The sequence below is a fragment of the Meriones unguiculatus genome, chromosome 4 (genome assembly GCF_030254825.1).
Source record: "Meriones unguiculatus strain TT.TT164.6M chromosome 4, Bangor_MerUng_6.1, whole genome shotgun sequence".
Lineage (NCBI taxonomy): Eukaryota > Metazoa > Chordata > Mammalia > Rodentia > Muridae > Meriones > Meriones unguiculatus.
The window spans coordinates 131,577,598-131,596,313 of record NC_083352.1 but is presented as its reverse complement, the minus strand read 5'-3'; positions in this window follow the sequence as shown (position 1 = coordinate 131,596,313).

The window sequence follows — 18,716 nt, the reverse complement described above, 5'->3', positions numbered from 1 at the left end:
AGTGTGGGAAGCAGGATGTTAGGAGAAGCAGGTCAAATTCTATATGAGCAAGCTAGAACTAAAAGTCTATGAAGACCCTCTAAGGAAACTGAGCATCAGTGTCTGAATGTAGATAAGAGAGAGAACTCATTGCACAAAGAGATACCCTGTGGTCTAGGAGAGCGGGAGATAAGAGTCAGGCATAGAAAGTTAAGTCCATAGCAGAGGGCTTTTGCTTCAGTGATTTGGGTTTGCACTGGCAATTCCTTTCTGATAGAAACAGAATTGTTTTACCTATTAATTGGTTATATTCCATTCAGTGCTTTAAGATATCTTTAATAGTTTTGCCATTTTATGAGCCAATCTCGGGAACTTTTCAAACAAGTCCATATTTACATCTTATTATCTTTATTGCTTAATGAAAAATTAATTTGCACTATATACTGAGAAAATAAAAGTTCAATTCCAAATATTCCCTCATGCATATGAGGTTGCCTTAAATAAAGCTCAAGGAGTCAAGAGACAATTTCTCCTGTAAATCCTGTGTTATATTAACCGTCTAAAGCTTCATTTCAAAATAAAACAAAAATCCATGAACATACTCAAAAGAAGAAAGATGTACTCAGGCCCCTTCATCACGATCTACCTAGGTAAACGTAGAGAGCTAGAAAAGATCATATCGAGTGAGGTAACCCATACCTGGAAAGATAAACATTGTACTGTCTCCTTCCTCAGTGGTTCCTAGCTCCAATTCTTCAGATATGAGTATATGACATGGAGTTACTGCAGAAACCATAAAAGAAGATAATGGAGGCAGGGGAGCAAGAGAAAGGAGAATAACAGGAGATATGTAATTTGAAGGGAAAAATTAGAAAAATGGGGAGAGATAAGTACATAAGGAAGAAAGAGGGTAAATAACCTATAAGAAAGGATATCTGAAAAAGCCATATGGTATTATATTATTATTTATCTACCTAAAATTACATATAACATATAGAAGTCTGTATATACATACATAGTTTAAATGAAAAATTTCCACCTATGCGGATAATGATGACAATAGCCATGAACAATCTAATGAAAACTATAACACTAGGCAAGAGGAACTCTGGGTTGTTCAAGAGACTTCCAAGACATTATAAGTTATTGCTGTTTACCTTTGTTTTCTGTCCCATTGCTGCATACTCCATGCATTTTTGAAACACGGCCCAAATGAACTGACCTATATCTGACCTGAAATTCTCTTCCGAGAACTAGCTAACATGGTACCAGCAGACACTGTGTAAGCTTGTAAGAAATAGAAACAACAAATAGTTCTGCTCTTATCTATGAGCTCCAGTGATCACATATAGCTTGTGGCAACCAACAGCTCTCAAATTGGACTTAAGGCTCAACAAGAGGAAAATCGTGTCTGGAAACCTAGCCAACTGCTTAGGGATAGAGAAGTGTCATGGATCTTCAAGAAGAACCTGCAACTGACAATTTACTAAATAAGTACAATCCTTAATTAAATTCTAAACATTTGCCTTTTTATCCACAGATAAGCATAATCCTTACCTTTCATCAACACAACAAAACAAAAAACAAAACAAAACCCCTAAAACTTTTCTTTGCAATAGACAGAGACCATTACTGAAAACTACAACCAATCAAAATGCAGAGAACAAAAGAGACTGTATGGTATTCAGTTCCAATGGATTAATCTACAGCACAGTTCCTGCACCTAAGGTTAGGAATCACAGTGGGGGTGGGGCTAAGCAGAAAGCTTGTAGGAGCCAGAGGAACAGGAAATTTGCTGTGAGATTGTGTCTCCCAGAGTTGTCAGAGAAGCTGCACCCATTACATCTCATGAACATCTGCCTCAACAAGACCTGGACAATGACACACCAACAGATGCTAATGTGGAAGAGGGAAAATTCAGAGGCTTCGGCCCTCACCAAAGAACTACAAGCAACTAAAGGATGCTGAGCATGAGGGAAATGTCCTCCCTAAGAAAGAGCCCCTAACTGATTATCAAGGGGTCAGTGCTGAAATCTTGAAATCATATACACACAAGTAAAATTATATGGACAGAGCAGATTGTTCTTATATATTTAGGTGTGTGTATGTACATGTGTGTTCGCACGCGTGTGTGTGTGTGTATGTGTGTGTGTATGTATGTAACAACAATTAAAGGGAAAAAAGAACCTGAATTTGAGAAAGAATGGGGGAATACATGGAAAGGGTTGGAAGGAGGAAAGAGAAGGGTAAATGATATAATTATATTATAATTTAAAACCTAAAAATATATTCAATTTATGAGAGGTTCATGTTGTGAAAATAGATAATGGAATGAGACATGACCCAAAACCTGCCTCAGAGGGGAAAGGAATCAAGACTTATTTCTAATGCCAGCACAAACATTCATAAATCATTTAAAAACTGAATGCATTTTCCAGTGTTATACTTGTCTCCTGTGACTAGGCTCATCAACTTGGCAACGGGGCCACAGGAAACAAACGAGGCCATCAAATCCCACAGATTTGTCCTTGGGCACCTAAATGCCTTCACATACAGTCTTTTCTAGAATCTAAATATCGTAAGAAAATTATGATGCTGCCAGTAGCAGAGCATTGTAATATAGAACAGAGTCTGAGCAGTATAGGGACTGGGTCGCAGAGAACAAGGATCAGTTTAATCTAAATATCCTGTGACTGTTTATGAGATAAGGGATAAACAGGTTCAGCTACAGTCAAAGTCAGCAGACTTTCAAACTTATGAATTATAATCAGGGATGGCAGAACCTGTTTGATCAAAGAACTTGCCAGACCTTTAAGCCAAAACCTAATGCTTTGCTGGAGATCTCAGCTCACCACCAGGATCAAGGCATTACTTCTGGTAACTCCAAATTGTTGGAATGTCAAAACTAGTATTTCTGGTTCTTCAGCACTTAAAGAATTCAGATTTTTTTTTTTAAAGTGGGGTTATACAGTATTGAGGTTGCTTAAAATAGGTTCTATGGAATGGTCTAGAAAAGTGGTGAAGGTCCGTAAAGACCCAGATTACTGGGGCTTGGCACACAGACAAATTCATTGTTGGAGTTAGGATCACATACGGCATGAAAGAATAAACAGGACAAGGTAGAGCTCTTACAGCTCCTGAGCACATGTTGGGTCAAAACTGGATAAGGTACTTGATTGCCTGAAACCAGTGCTGTGATCCTGGCAGGCAGGTCACCTACTCCCCTGAGCTTGCTTTTACATTTATAGAAGTGGGAAATGATGACATCTGTCCTGCTGACCTCACACAATGTCATAATTCTACACTGAGCCAACAGATAAGGAGGCAAAATACAAAGATCTAGAAAAGCATAGGGTTCCAACTATGATATCAGCATAAACAATCATAAAGAAAAAAAATCATCAGGCCTGTATGTAAATCAAATGACTGGAGAAAGAAATAAATGCATAATTGATATCATGTGAGTCATGGAGACTGATTTATGAGATTATATGAAAGCTGATAGGCAAGATGCATTTTCTAAGTAGTTGGAAAGGAGTAATGAGGGATTGGTGTTTTAGAGGCTTTAAGGAAGGAAATGAGACAAATGCACGAAAGAGAGGAAGGAGGACACATTCACAAGTGGAATTAGGAGACACTGCACACATTAACAAAGGAATAAGTAAGTGATGGCTGGATGAATTGAAGGAGGAACATTAAGCAACAGAAGGCTGTGCCAATAGTAACAGTTGCTGCTCAAATATGATCTAACTTAAGCTTCAAAAACCATTCTGTGGAGTCGCGATGGTTTGTTGAGTAGGAAACTGAGGCTTGGAGAGCCTTAGAGCCTTATTTCGATTAAAGGTACATAGAAGTGGATGAAAACTAGATTAAAAATTGACCTTTCTGAGGCCAACATTTATTCTCTTTTTCCTATGTCACAGGTCAAGATTTACGCAAAACTGGGGCTCCCAGGAGTTCCAGTGCAGTTGGGGTGGAGTTGTGGGATGGTCTGAACAAGGCCTTCTCCTTCTTTAAACCTTAGGTTGGTATTTTGTTTTTAGGTAATGTTGGCATTATTTGTTTGAATGTGTATGTGTGTGAAGGGGACATAGGTTGTACACTGCATGTGTGGAGGTCAAAGGCCACTGTGAGAGAGCGGGGTCTCTCCTTCCACTGTGTGTCTCTGGAGTTGAACTCGGGCTTAGTGGCAGGCACTTTTACCTGATGAGCCATCTCAACAGCAGATTTGTTTACCCAGATGCAGTCTCACATAGCTCAGGCTGGCCCTGGGTTTGCTGTGCAGCCAGAGATGACCTGGAACTTCTGATCCATCTGCTATGATTACAAGTGTTTACTGCCATGTCCTGTTCATGTTCTATGTGGACTGACCCCAGGAACTCAGGCATGCTGGGCAAGCACTCTATGACTGAACCATCTCCTGCACCCCTCATTTTGGTTTTCAGCGACACAATTTACTTCAGATTACTATAGTAGGTTTATCTCCTAAATAATTACCCTTCTCTCTCATTACTCAACAAAAAAAGTTGCACCCAGGCTGACCTGTCTTTAAAAAAATTATTTCATTTTTAATTATGTGTCTGTGTATGGATCTGCATGTGAGTGCAGGTGTGTGGAAGACAGAGATGTCGGATCCCTTTAGAGCTAGAACCATATATAGTTGTGAGCCCCTCATTGTGGGTGCTGAGTGGGGGGACATTGTCAGGACCCTAAAGGCCCATGAGGCAGGCCAGTTGAACTACCTGCACACCAACGTAACAAACCTGAGTCCTCTGGAAGAACAGTGTGCATTCTCACCTCCTAAGCCATCAGTCCAGCCTCTAGTTTGTTTTTTTAACTGCACAAGAAATAACTTCTGGGCAGCTATCCCCTCCTTTTCCACCCAAACCACCTCCTCTGTCAATAAACACATTACCATTGCCAGAGCTGCAGCATGACCAGAATTACAGGATCATCAACAAAAGGAAATGATATTGCAAATACAGCTGAGGGCATACTACACACAAGACCTTTGTCAAACTCTTCTTATGAAACTTCCTGTTAAAAACATCCTCTCAAAACTGGGACGTGCTGCCTGCCATTTTCCAACACACATCATCAGGGAGAAGTAGAGAGCCCTGCTTCTCATTATAATTAATTGGCCATAATAGGAACTTTAAACAATTGGAATCGTGGTGTAACTATGACATGTACTTCCTTTGATGAAATCTTCCCTGAGCTACAGGAAATAGGTCAATAAGGAAGTGTGTGTACACCAGACACACAGGATGAACTGAAAAGACCAGTTGCAGATTCTCCACCACTGCGTTCCTCCTCCTGCACCCCTGCCTGGTAAGACCTTCAAGAGTTAAGAATTTGTTCCAAGAAAAACAAGGTTTCTCAATACCTAAAACCCAAGTCTTAAAACACAGAAGACTATGGGGCTGGAGAGACGGTTCAGTGGTTAAGAGCACTGGCTGCTCTTTCATATCCTGGAACCCACATGGCAGCTCATAATGAACACAGAGTAGCTGTAAGGCCTTGATTGGGAGGGTTTATGTTCAAGCCACCTGCCTCCCCACATCACTGGAACTCAATTAGGAAGTTGTTTGTTGTTCCAACTTTTTGCATTAAATGCAATTTTGAAGTTATATACAGTCTGCAGTGTAAGCGTGTACATTTTGATGCTCGCATTAAACTGATAGCCTGATGTTTCTGGATGTATAAAATAGAGTATAAACAACTGATGGATTCTTACATGAGACAAAGACTGTGGAGAAAAGGTAGTGACAATAAATAGCCCACCCCCACAATCCCCCTCAAGTCACAATAATGATGCAGTGTTTGTGAAGCCCGAGATGGAGGTGATAGGTTAGAGTTTGGGGTCACGTGCTAATTTAGATTCCCCCAAACAAACTTTAAGGTTGAGTGAAAGTGGTTTCTTAAAGCAGCGCTAAGAGAATAGGAAGCAACAGGGAGAGGGAGGAAGCCCTACATGTGAGGCCCAGTAGAGTCCTGCAGAGGGGAGCTTTGACCTGATCCTGCAGGCACATCTAGGATATGTGAGACCCTAAACTTGTTCCAAGTCCATGCAGGAGGCTGGAAGCCTACCAACCACTGGAGGAGAGCAATTGCCAGCAATCCAAGGCTATCTGAACATTTGCACAAAGGGTTTCATCTGTGCAAAATAGTCCCAGTAGTTAGAGAACACTTCTCTAACAAGAGCTGTGGATCAGACTGTTAGAAGGAAACATACGTGAGGGAAGGAAAGGGTTGGGGTGGGACATAAACACTGAGAGAATGCATGTGGGAACACGTGGGTAGAGTGCCAGCACTGTCTACTCCAGCTCACTTACCCGCCAGCTCACAAAGGTGAGGGCCAGGGTCACACTGATGGGGGAATTTGACCGAGAATAATCCAGAGGTTTTACGATTTCCATGGCAGAGTAAGCTATTTCGTTCTAGACTTGATATGTTGTCAACAGTCATTCCCTTCTTTTCTTGCAGGGCCAAGGTCTCTGGGTCCAAGCCATAAAAATAAAGTGGAAATAATCCTTGTGCATGCTGTTGAAAATTAGCATAAATCTGTCCAACATTCTCCTGCACACAAAAGCTGTCAAGTGTTCATTGTTTGCTGGTAATTTGGAAGCATAATGCTTTTCCTTCAAATGGATTGCTGCAAAAGAATTATAATAACTGCTGGGCAGTGGTGGTGCACACATTTCATCCTAGCATTTGGGAGGCAGAGGCAGGCAGATCTCTGTGAGTTCAGGGCTGGCCTGACCTATAGAGCAAATTCCATGACAATCAGGTTACACAGAGATCCCTGTCTTGAAAAACCAGGACAAATTATAAATTCAAGTGAAATTAAGTGATTTATCAACATTTTTATCCATTTAACAATCAGAAGCACACATCAAATACATTTCTTCAACACAGCTGATATTTTGTAGAAAAGCACAAAAACTTTTGAAAAATATTAAAAAGAAGTATTTTTTTTCTTTTTTTTATTTTTATTTTTTTTATCAGTTACATTTTATTAACTCTGTATCCCAGCCGTGTCCCGATCCCTCATTCCCTCCCAGTCCCTCCCTCCCTCCCTCCCTCATCTCCACTGTGCCCCTTTCCAAGTCCACTGATGGGGGGGACCTCCTCCCCATTCATCTGATCCTGTTTTATCAGGTATCTTCAGGACTGGCTGCAAAGCCCTCCTCTGTGGCCTAACAGGACTGCTCCTCCCTTCGGGGGTGGGGAGACCAAAGAGCCAGTCATCGAGTTCCTGTTAGAAATAGTCCCTGTTCCCCTCACTTTGGGAAACCAATTGGTTACTGAGCTACCACAGGCTACATCTGAGTGGAGGTTCTAGGTTATGTCCATACATGGTCCTTGGTTGAATGTCAGTCTCAGAAAAGACCCTGTGCCCAGATATATTTGGTCCTTGTGGAGCTCTTATCCTTTCCCCATCATACTAACTCCCCTTCTTTCTTATGATTCCCTAAAAAGAAGTATTAACCAACCTGTTTTCCACAAGATAATGTCTGAAAACATATATACAATAAAACCTATAGGATAATTGCTTGTAATTAGACATGGACATTTAAACAATAAGTGGTTAAAATGGATGCTGGACCATTCCACACGACCAACATTTTTATCAATAACTTCAGCAGTGAGATTGTTATCTGTATGACTAAAAATAAGGTATAGTTAATAAATTTTTTTTTCATCATTGATCATTCTGTGAGAGTCATCCAAAACAAATTTATGGACGAATGAGATGGCTCAGCTGATAAAGGTGTTTGGTTTGAAACCCAGGAGCCACATGGTAGAAAGAGAGAATTGACTCCTGAAAAGTTGCCCTTTGACCTTCACATGATTGCCACTAAATGTGTGCACACAAGCACATACTACACATACACAAATAGATAGACATAAATAAATAATGAACAAATGTTACTTAAAATTTTAAAATAAATTTATTAGTCACTTTAAGTAATTTCTAAATTTAAATATAAATGAAGATTAGTTATGGATTATCTTTCTTTGTTCTCAGAGTCTCCAAAGATATGAGAATACAATTCTAAATTATAAAGAGATTATTTTTAGAAAGCAGTCTTAAGATATCACTATGTGCTGGGCACGGTGGACATACCTTTAACCCCAGCACTCGGAGGTAGAGGCAGGCAGACCTTTGTGAGTTCAAGTCCAGGCAAATCTACCTAACAAGTTCCCAGCCAGCCAGAGCTACACAGACAGAACCTGTCTCAAAACCAAACCAACCAACCAACCAACCAACCAACCAACCAGACAAATAAACCAAAACTAAACAAAAAACTAAAAAATACCACTGAAATTGATTTTTCTCAAGTCTGTTTTATTTTCTCTTTTCAAAAAGTATAGCAAACATAGAACAAAAGGCAAACAAAAGGCTGAAGAGATTGCTCAGTGGTTAAGGTCACTTACTTCTACTGTTGCAGAGGACCTGGATTTGGCTCCCAGCACCCACATTGTGGTTTACAACTACCAGTATCTAATTCCAGGGGATCCATTGCTGTCTTCTGGCCTTTGTAGCTTCAGGCACAGCTGTGGTCTACATATTTATATGCAGGCAAAACACTCATACACTGCACATAAAGATAAAATCTAACAGAGCTGTTAAAAAGGGTTTCCTGTCTAAATATTATCCACAGAGTTGAACTGCTGCTTGGGCAGGGAGATAGAGAGGGTAAGTTGAGACTCAGAGCAAGGAGAGGATGAGCAGACTGGGCACATGGCAGCGCTACGCAAAGTCCCCAGTATCAAGTTGAGGAGCAGGGAGCAGACGTGCCACAGAGGAGCTGCTCAAAGATGGCTCTTGAAAGTCTTTAACTGGGGGCTGGAGAGACGGCTCTGTGGTTAAGAGCACTTGTTGCTCTTTCAGAGACCCGAGTTCAGTTCCCAGTAGCCATGTCATAGCTCGCAAACATCTGTTATCCATGCGATCTGGCACCAACTGGTTCACATACAAATATTCAGGTAAAACATTCATGTATAGATAAAGTAAAACAAACATTTAAAAAAATGAAAACAAAAACTTTAATCTGGGCTGGGCAGATGACTCCATTGGCAAAGTGCTTATAATGTGAGCCTCAAGACCTGAGTTTGGGCCCTCTGCAGCCACATAATAGCTGGGTGTGGCAGGACACCCCTCCAATCCCAGTGCTGTGGGCAGAGACAGGCAGGCATCCCCAGAGCTCACTTCCCAGCCAATCTAGCTGAATAAATGAGCTCTAGGTTCAGTGAGAAGCACTGCTTCAAAAAATAAGGTGGGGAGCAACTGAGGAAGACTCCTGGCCTTGACCTCTGGCCTCCATACACACATGCACACACATGCCATAAGTATTCGTGTGCACTTCACACACAGACATGCATATACCCATAGACATGTATGCCTATACCACATGCTCTGGTTTGCTTTCTGTTGCTGTGACCAACACCGTAATCAAAAGAATTTGGGGGGACAAGAGGGTTGATTTGGCCAACAAGTTATCATCCATCCCCCAGGGAAGCCGAGGCAGGAGTGAGCTCAAGTTGCCGCTTACTGCCTTACTTCCCCTGGTTTACTCAGTTCACTTTCTTACACAGTCCAGGCCTACCTGCCTGGTACCATGCATAGCGGAAGACCTCTCCACATCAATCACTAATTTAAAAACAATGCCCCAGAGATATGCTCATGGGCCAGCCCAATGGAGGCAATTCCTCAGCCGAGTGTCTTCTTTCCAACTGGAAACTGAAGTTAACTATGATATCCCCCACACAGCATTTAATCCAAATTGCAGTCACAAACATGCCAGCCATGTCTGGTGCCATAATCAAAGCGATGGCTTCATCAAAGGGAACACAAAAGTTCATTAGAACACTCCTGCTGAATTCTTTAATCATTAAAGTATCAATGAACGGCAGAGCCTCAGTATGGTTCTTCCAAATCTGGGTGTAAGTTTCTCACATTCCTCTTTGAAAGAGGACAAAGGAATAAAGCAAGACCAAAAAGCAGGGCCTGAAAGTCAGAGGCAGAGCCACTGTCATACTACTTTTGAAAAATGAGACAATAGTTTACTATAACGTATATTTATAGCAAAATGGTGGGACAATTGCAGGGAGCTAGTGATTGCTTTAATTTAAAACCCTGAAGGAAGAAAAAAAAGACAGGAGAGAGGCAGACAGAAGGCAGAGAGGAGATTATAGTCAAGAGCTGGCATCCTTACACAGGGGACTCAATTTCAACTCATTTTGTAGGTTAAAAATAACTTGGAAAGCCAGATGCAGTAGCACACACCTGTAATCCCAGTGCACAGAGAGGCAGAGGCAGGCAGATCTCCGTGAGTTTGAGGCTAGCCTGATCTACAAAGAGAATCCAGGAGAGCCAAGGCTACACAGAGAAACCCTGTCTCTAAAAACCAAAAACCAAAACAACAACAACAAAATTTGGTTTTGTGATGTGCTCACTATTATCACAGCCTCTTTAAAAAAAAAAAAAAAAACTTTAGTCTTATTTTACTATTTTCATGAGCATTTTACCCCCACCCCCACCCCACTGCACCATGTGCCTGACTGGATTCCAAAAAGGTCAAAAGAGAGCATCAGAGACAAGATCTCTTGGGACAGCAAGTTGCAAACAGCTGTGAAATGCTACATAAGTGCTAGGAATGAAGCCCAAGTCCTCTGGAAAACCAAGTGCTCCTGGCAGTTGAGCCAGCTTTCCAGCCCTCACCACAGTATCTTAAAAAGGCACACACATATGGTACATAGACATACATACAGGCCAAACACTCAAACCATAAAATAAAATGAAAATTATTTAAAATATATTTATTTTGCTTGTATTTATGTGTATGTGTGTGTGTTCTGGTATGTGCACATGAATGTGGGAACCTGAAAAGGCCAGAAGAGGCTGTTGGATTCCTTAGAGATGAAGTTACAGATGGTTGTGAGCTACCATGTAGGTGTTGGGAATTGAACCCCAGTCCTCTGGAAGAGCAGCCAGTGCTCTTAACTGCTGAACCATCACTCCAGCTCTCACCCAACTCTTTTCAGGCAGAAACTTTTTTTTTTTAGAGATGTATTTTATTTATATGAGTGCTCTATCTGCATGTATATCGCATCCAGAATAGGGCATCAGATCTCATTTCAGATGGTTGTAAGCCACCGTGTGGTTGCTGGAAATTTAACTCAGGACGTCTGGAAGAGCAGCCAGAAACTTTTAGCAGGATCTCTTAGGCGCATAAATAACAGTACTGAGTGATTACATAATTGCTTCTGTGAAAATTATCGATTGCATTCTTTGGAAGTAAAGACAGCCTTTGTGTAAACAGGTGGGATTAAGTATCTTCAACCTCTGATGCAGAATGCTGCATCTGACTCCCTTGCCAAGAATGTATTCACCTACTTTTCTAGGTAAAACTTTTATTTCCTTCCATGGCATTTGTCTTGCAAGGGTTGTTCGTTTGTTAAGATTTCAGGGTTTGAAGTTGTGGTGAGAGCATTAAACTCACTGATTGTGTGGCAAGAAGAGTGACCTTTGAAGTTCCTGTTGGACTGAACTCTGACAAGGAAGAAGGAAATGCAATACGGTATGTCTCCTCAGTGCAGTTTGCTGATGTCTACTGATTTACTACCAGGAAATTGTTATATTGTTCTTTGGATCCTGGACTGGCTGTAGTAAGCCAAACACTGGCCTCCCATGTGGACCTTTGAAATGACCCTCAGTGTGCAGCTTCCAGATGTCGGGGAAGAGAAAGTTGGGCCCTGAAAACCCCGCAGAATCTCAGACTCCTCAAGACTTGATTTTCAGAAAACAGACTTCCTCTTGCAGCAAAGAACCAGAAAGCCAGAATTTCCATGTGGCTAGTAGAAAACAAGACAGTGACAACAGCTGGGCATGTTCATCTTCACACTGATATCTCCTTCTTTCTAAGGGGTTATTTTGGCCCATTTTCTTAAAATACATATATTTGCAATCATGGCAGGTATTCAGTTTTACCCCAAACATCTTCCTTGTTTTTTTTTGTTTTGTTTTAATTTTATTTATTTTTATGTACGTTTGGTTTTTGTGTGAGGGAGTTGGATCCACTAGAATTTGAGTCACAGACCAGACAGTTGTGAGCTGCCATTGGGTGCTGGGAATTGAACCAGGGTCCTCTGGAACAGCAGCCAATGCTCTTAACCCCTGAACCATCTCTTCAGCCCCATACATCTTCCTTGTTTAAATTTGGGTCAGAAGGCAATTTATGGGAGTCTGCTTTCTCCTGCCTCCATGTGTGTAGAACTCGGGTTGTCAGGCTCAGTAGTAGGTGCCTCACATGCCCTGTAAGTAAATAAATAAATGTAATAAAAATAAAAAAGTAAGTAAAAGTCTGGGTACAATCCCATCAATGGCTTGCAGAGTCCACTGGATTGCTACCCTGTCCAGGGCAGTTAGGGCAGACTTTTTCTCCCTCTGTCCCAGTGTCCACTGAAGAATCACACGATTGTACGTGGTTGGCCAAAAGGAGCGAAGTTCACTGAAGCACAGTTTGGAGGACAGTTACTGGCAGCAGTCGAATCTGCCCCTCCTTGTGTGGATGCTGTGTGGGGCGGGAGGACTCGCGGTTGCCAGCAGCTCTTACCCCTGCCCTGAAGGGCTTTGGTGATAAAGAGCGAGCAAGGGAGCAGGTGTCCAGCTCAGGGCAGCTCATCAAGGGCCAACTGCCCACTTCAGGCTATTTAATGAGAGCATTTTATATGCCTACCTTCAAGAGTTCGCCTCTCTCTTTCTTTGGCAAAAATCATGGGCTGGAGCTGCCAAACGCCAAGAGGCCTTAACTCTCAAAATCGCTGCCCTGGCTCGCTGTCAGAATTCTTCTACCACCACTCCTAAGATGATCACTCTCAGGCATAAAACAGGGTAGAGCTTAAGTTCCTGTCCCTATCCTGCTCTCCTCTTTGCCCAGACCCTTACATCCTATTTGCAACTCAGCTACCCAAGCAATTGTGCAGACAAGGAATTCAGATCACATCACAGTCCTTCACTATCTCCTTCATGCTACATAGGCCAGAGCATCCCAGCTCAGCCTGTAGCTCTCAGAGCTAGGTGCAATGTGTCGTGAAGTTATAGATCCCAAACTTATTTTTTCTTATTCGTTGGCCATTTTGTCTTTATCCATTGTACTTATCACTTGACACCATTTGCAAAACAATGCTAACAACAACAACAACAACAAATTCTCTGTAGACCAGGCTGGCCTTTGAACCCAGAGATCCAACAGCTTTGGTCTCCCAAGTACTGGGGAGCCATCATCCGGCTACAAAAAAAAATTTTTTTCAACTAAGAGTTTGAAGAGATGGCTCATCAATTAGGAGCACTTACTGCTCTTGTCCAGGGAACTTGAGTCCGGACCCCATCACCCACATCAGGTGGCACCTGATCACTTGTAGCTCCGGGTTCAGATTCTGACGCCATTCGCGTCTGCACCAATGTAGTGCACACAAACCTAGGTGAGTACACGCACACATAAAAATAAGTGATTAAAAAAGTCCTGAAACTCCCCTCTTTCACCTTTGCTTGCTTAGGGAACCACAGCTACCTGTAGCCCGAACAATGAGTACTTCTTTCCTCCACGACACTTGAAACCGAGGCCTGTTTCTGAGTGCACAGGAAGCAACTTCTTGATTTTATCTCCTGAGGCGTCGGTACGCTCTGCCTTCTCAAGAGGAGTTTAATGCTCCAGTGGCAGAATTAGTTGGGTCACCAGATCTACGAGGCTGTAACAAAGCTTTGGAATTAAATCCGTGGCAGGGTGATGTAACCTGCCTGGCAGGAACGAAGACATTCTAAAAGACTGAAGTCATCGGAGTATTGGAACAAGGCATCCCAGGACCTGGAAATTCCCAGGAGTCTCCTGTGCTGGGAGACAGAAAAGGAAGAAACCTGGTCTGAGCCAGAGAAGGAGCCTGTGTCAGGGGACAGATTTCACCGTGTGCTGAACAGATGTCCAATGACGTCGACCAGGACCGCTTACCTCTGCCTTACTCTGACCCTCCGCTTAAATCCAAGCCTCAGGTCAGGATCCTGAAGACAGACTTGGTGGGGAGTGAGATAGGAAGAGTGGGCTCAATAGGTGTCTTTGCTCTTCTTCCTAATAGGCTACACTGAATAAATCTCTGTTTCTGCTTTGCATTACCGCTGTTCAATTGCCTTATTAAAGGTGGAGGTTGCACCTGGTGGTCTGACAAATCGAGGTAAAATTTCTTTGGCTGAGCAGTTAAGAGCCATCTCTCTTGGCTGTTCTTCCAAAGAACCCAGGTTCAACTCTTAGCACCCATATGGCAGCTCACGGCTGTCTGTAATTCCAATTACAGGATATCTGACACCCCCCCCCCAGACATACATGGAGAAAAAACACAAATGTACATTAAAAAAATTTCTTTGGGGGAGGGGAGGTGCCTCCTCAGGCTGCACATTGCTTTCCACCTGTGCTGGTTTTAACTGTCAACTTGAGGCAATCTAATTCCCCTCTGGGCTGTTTCTCTTCATACTCCATGTTCTTCTCTTATAGGCCTCTCCTGAAATGATGGTTCAGCCAGATGATTGCAAATTTTGTGCAAGGGTTAATCTTAATTATCGACTTAAGACGATCTAGAATAACCATGAGGCAAACTGTGTATTATCTAGTTAGGCTAATTGATATGGGTAGAGGCTAAGAAAACCTCTGGGGCTTCTGGAACATTCTCTCCTTCAGGGCAGGTCTTCATCCTGGCCAGTGAAAATGGATTGGACAAGCAGGAGATGTCCCCAGCAGCTCCCAGCAGGACTGTGGCCTTGGCCTTAATGAGAGATTGGCCTGGATAAGGGCCTTTCTTCTTCACTCCACTTCCTACTTCTTCCCTCTTTGGGAGTATTTTCCAAAGGTATCTCAAAAATAAACCTTTGCACTCTTGTCCTTATCTTAGAGTATTTTAGGATTTGAAATGCTAGGTCATGTGGTAACTCTATTTTTAACTTCTTGAGAAACTTCAAAATTGCTTTCCAAAGTGGCCACATCATCTTACACTCCCGTTAGCAATGAGAGGTGCAGATTCCCTACCTCCTCCTCAGTACTCATTAGTGTTGGTCTTTTAAGTATAGCCGTCTTAGGGAGCGTCAAGTGTTAGCTCACTGTGGTTTCAATCTAAGAACGAAAGATGCTTAACATTTTTTCATGTCTTTCTTGGTCATTTGTTTGTTGCTTTGGATAAATTATATTTGAACTCTTTGGCCACTTTTTATTTTATTTCATGTTTGGGGATTTTAACATCTTATTTTATGCTTAGGAGTGTTTTTCTTGAGTGAGTATCACATGCATACCCCATGCTTTCAGAGGTCGGAAGAGGGCACCACGTCCCCTGGAAGGGGGCTTAGTGATGGTGGTGAACCACCATGGCGTAGAAAGCTTGCTTAGCATGTGCAAGGTCCTGAGTCAGCTCCTCCCACCACAAAAAAATAAAATAATAAAAGACTACTTCTAGTCATAGTAATATTCATTTAAATACCAGCCCTACATCATTATTTTTAATGACTGCAATAATCCATGATAAGGCCATTATACTATTTCCATGTTGACAAATCATGCTGTTTTTTTTATGTTTTTTTCCCTGCTATCATAAATAATAGTTTAAGTAGTACAACTGTACAAAACTCATAAACTTAGGTTTATTAGTTATGCTAGTTAAACTTACTTATATTATTAGTTCCAAAGAGGAAATTCAGTGAATGAGCATTTGAAATATAAGAAGCTATTTCCAGGTTATTGTCTCAAATCACTGTCCCAACTCCCATTCCTGCAACAATTTTACAAGATTACAATATTATTTACGCCAATTACAATTGGAGTTCTTTGGATAGTAAGTAGGCAATTGATTGTCTGGAGCTTATACATTTTTCCACATACTTATATGCTGAAAAAACAAAATGTGCATCACGTTCAGAAAATATTTATGATGACTTTCCTTTTCTAACGTCTCACTGGAATGGCTATAGTGGAAACGATGGCAAAAAATCAGTGTTGCCAAGCATGAGGAGCAGTAAGAACTCATGTGAATCATAGAATTGAACGATGCTCCAGCATTCTAGAAAATTATTTGATAGAATTTCCTGAAACCAAACATCTGAGCATACTTTTAAACACACTCATCAGAATCCTGGACATGTCACATCTACCAAAATACACTGTGTATGCATGTTTCTGGGTGTATACTACAATCTAATACAAGACTGTTGGAAGGGAAAACACATAGTTCTGCTGTGTGTATACTACAATCTAACAAAGATTGTTGGAAGGGAAAACAGTAAATCGTTCTGCCTCTGGTTTCAGGCATTTTCTTAAATCTTTGATTGTATCTTTAAACTCTGTTGCTTTGAATTAATAGCAGTGGTTCCATCTACTCTCCGCCTGTCCGCATGCGCCAAGCCCACAGAAGTGACGTAAGAGCTCAGACTTGTGTTGAATGTGTCTCTACTAATTGCTAACAAGATTCCTCCCAGGTGGTCTTACCATGGCACCACGTCATTAAATACCTGTCCTGATGCTATCAAAGTCTGCCTTCCAAAGTAAAAGCTGAGCTTACGTTGGAAGGAAGGTGGATGGCCTGGACCGGAGGGTGTTTCCTTACATTCCTCAATCTGAATCTGCAGTTGGTGAGGCTTCCTCTCTGTGGCTACCTGGCGCCTTCATTCCACACCATTTTCTCACCCAGGATGGCAGAGTCAGCACAGGTATTCACCTACATAGCCAGCCCTCACCTTCCAACTCCACCATGAAAGTAGGGAAGCCAGTCCCACACTCAAGGCACAGACTGAAGTGGAGCAGGTTTCTGAGCGATCTCCAAATGCTGGCTGAAGTCTTGCAGCCACTTTGTAATAACCTGAGAGTGTTGAAAATCTGAGTGTGAACCTCTTCAAACAGCGGTTTTAATAACCAGCATTAGGGGTGGAGAGATGGCTCACTGGTTAAGAGCACTCACTGCTCTTCCAAAGGACTCAGGGTCATTTCTCAGAACCCACTTGGGTGGTTCCATAGGCCTGGGCAGACCCCGTTCTGGGGGATCTGATCCCTATTTCTGCCTCCAGCAGGCACCAAGGGCACCGCAGGCACCGCAGACACATAAACGAGTGCACCTATATACACCAGGCAAAACACTCATATACATAATTTGTTTTATTTTGTCTCACTATCATGCCTGGCCTGGAACTTGCTTTATAGACCAGGTTAACCTGCAGCTCACAGAGATCCACCTGCCTTTGCCTCCTGAGAGCTAGAATTAAAGGTGAGTACCACTATGCCTGGCCAATATACATTACAGTTGTTGTTGTTTTTTTTTTTTTAAATAATGAAATAAAAGCCAATTTTGTAGATTTCATTTAATACGATAAGTAGCAGCCATGCTATAAAGGGTGCAATTTAATAAAAGATATATATGTCTGACATTAAAAAACAAAAACAAAAACAAAAAACATGGCTCCAATGAAACATAAAACATTTCTTTCACTCCCCAAGTCTTCTCAAACTGCCAGCCATGCCCCTTCTCCCCTGCCTCACCTTGTGGTCAGTGTAGACCACAAGGTTTTTACTCTCTGGAACAAACTGGCATTTGAATAAGTGATAATAAGCTGATAGCCCAGATCTAAGCATGTTTCACATGTACAAACAAACATATACACAGGCATGCACAGATGCACACATGTGCACCCACACAGGCTTCATTCTAAGAGGCTCCCTTCCTACAGATGTACACCAAGGCAAGTGGCCGTAGGTGGCTTCGGAGCGTGTCTCATGACCTTTGGCCATCAAGTCAGAACAAGGAAGGGAGTCTGAACAGCATCTAAAAACAGAGTTTTTGTCAATGTTCTATCCAGTGGGCAGAGCCATGAGGTCACGGTAGCACACAGTCAATGGTGGTCTCAAGTCACTCAGGGGAAAGTGATGGGTGGCGATGGTGGACAATGGGGGCAAAGGCAGCTAAGTGCCCAGATGAATTTGATGAGTCACTGTAATATCACTACAGGCCAAGTGACTTACAGGACAGGCATTTATTGGTCTTGGTTGTGGACACCACATGTCTCATACCAAGGCGCTGGTCTCTTGGCTTCTCTGAGGCCTCTTTCCTTGGCTTGCTGGTGACTGCCGTCTCCTTGTGGCCTGCTATGTCTTTCCTTAAGTGACTCTGTACCTATTTCCTTTTCTCATAAGAACACTAGTTACGTTGGATTAAAGTCTATCCATATGACCTCATTTCATCTCATCTTCCTCATCTACCTCTCTAGAGAGACCATGTTTCCCTCCTACTGTTTGGATATGGTTTTTGCTTCCTGGAGCTTGTGTGCTAGGAGTCTGATGGCCTGTTTTGGCATGTAGCTTGGAGTTGATTGGGTCATTTGAACTGCTGATCTTGGAAGGGTTAATGGAACTCCTCCAGAAACCTCAAGGCAAATCTCTTGCAAATGAGTAAATATAAAAGACTGATAGGAAGCTCCCTTTGGTTCTAGATACCCATGCTGAAATTCCAGCTCTTGTGAGGAACTTAGCAGGTGGTCTGCTCTGGTTCTTTATCTTGCCTCAGGGTAAGCAAACCCTTAAATGAGTGTAAGCCAAGTGTGTGGCTGAAAACATCATGCATGTTGAATTAGAGTGAATGTTGTCTATTTACAGATAGGTGAGTGTGGGGAGAAGAAATAAACTCAGGGACTGGGCAACAGGTCAGTGGCA